Source organism: Sorex araneus, chromosome 2, assembly GCF_027595985.1.
Source record: "Sorex araneus isolate mSorAra2 chromosome 2, mSorAra2.pri, whole genome shotgun sequence".
NCBI lineage: Eukaryota > Metazoa > Chordata > Mammalia > Eulipotyphla > Soricidae > Sorex > Sorex araneus.
In genome coordinates this window covers 369299008-369300942 of record NC_073303.1, presented here as the reverse complement: position 1 = coordinate 369300942, position 1935 = coordinate 369299008, and positions in this window count along the sequence as shown.

Below are 1935 nucleotides of genomic sequence, written 5' to 3'. Positions count from 1 at the left end.
TTTGCTCATGGTGGGCACTTGAGCTGGTTTTGCTGCGGGGCGCGTCTTGGTTTTGCTCTCGTTCCTGTAACCAGACACTCCAGCTTCAGTGACTCCCATGAACAACACAAATTTGTTCTAGTTCCGGAGGTCAGTAGTTTACACGGGTCCTTGGGGTTGTGTTACTTGGGGAGACTTTCAGGGAGAATTTATTTCCTTGTTTTCTGGAGACCACATGTGGTTCTTGGCTCCTGCTCCCTCGCCCCGTCTTCAAAGTCAGCAGTGGAGTATCTGTCCTCTCCTCTGACCTCTGCTGCTCCCCTTCTATATAAGGATGTGTGTGATTCCAGGGACCACTGGTCTGGAGAACCACCCCCCCCCCCCCTGCCCAATCATCTCCCACTCACGGCATTCTTTTTTTTTTTTTCCGCTTTTGGGTCACACCCGGCGATGCACAGGGGTCACTCCTGGCTCTGCACTCAGGAATTACCCCTGGCGGTGCTCAGAGGACCATATGGGATGCTGGGACTCGAACCCAGGTCGGCCGCGTGCAAGGCAAACGCCCTCCCCGCTGAGCTATCACTCCATCCCCTCACGGCATTCTTCACTTGCATAGCTGCAGAGCCCTTTGCAGGAAAGGGAACATGGTCACAGGTTCCAGGAAATCCCGCTGTCGAGTTCTGGGGAAGGGGCTCAGTCCCTCTGAAGACCTTCACTGTGTACCTTGCCCTAGAAGCACTCTGGAGATCTCACTCTGCGTCCCTCTCGGGGTACCCCAGGCACGACATTTCTGAGTGGTACGGTGTGCGTGTATGTTCTACTTGAGATTCTGCAAACACAGTTTTCTGGTTCGGTTCTGCTTCGTTCCTCCCTGGGGCAGCTGCGTGGCCCCTTCATCTGCCGCCCCTCCAAGCCATAGAATTTGCTCCTTAGCCACTGTGAGTGCATGGGGGTATCTCATCAGGGTTTTATCTTGAAAACCTTTTTTTTTTCTTTTTGGGTCACACACGGTGATGCATAGGGATTATTCCTGGCTCTGCACTCAGGAATTACTCCTGGTGGTGCTCGAGGGACCATATTGGGATGCTGGGAATTTGAATGCGGGTCGGTTACGTGCAAGACAAACACCCTACCTGCTGTGCTATTGCTCCAGCCCCATATTTTAAACATTTTTTAAAACATTTTTTAATAGTTAAAAATTTTTAACAGTGAGATAGATCCTTATGAAGTGATTCATGATTAGGTTTCAGTCATACAGTGTTCCCAAACCCATCCCTCCACCAGTGCACATTCCCCAGCACCAGTGTCCCCAGGTTCCCTCTCATCACCCCCACCCATCCCCCAATCTGCCTCTATAATCGGCACTTTTCTCTCTCTCTTCCTCTCCCTCCCTCCCTCTCTCTTTTTTGTCTCTCTCTCTCTCTCTCACACTCTGTCTCTTTCCCTTTTGGACACTGGTTTGCAATACAGATACTGAGAGAAATATCCCTTTATCTACTTTCACCACTCTAATCCCTTGCACATTTTTTGATATGAGACAGGATGAGCGGGGGGGGGGGGAGAGAGAGAGAGAGAGAAGCTTTTTATGTATTCATTTGACCATTTGACCACACCTAGCAGTCTCAGGGCTTACTCCCAGTTCTGCACCCAGGGATCATTCCTGGCAGGCTTGAGGGACCACATGGAGACCAGGGCCCGAACCCAGGCCAGCCACGTGCAAGACCAACACTCTCCCACCTATACATCACACCAGCCCCACCTTAGATAAAATTTTTTTAACATCCTTTGTTTTTCTGCCTCTAATGAATATACACCCATAGAAGCTTGGCTTTAGCGATATTCTCATAAATTTTTAAATGCAGAAATGCAATGACTTATTATTTTCTAATTCCCACTGTGATTTCGCCTTTCCCCAAGGGTACTATAAATTTATTGCTTAATCTTCAAATTTGGTGA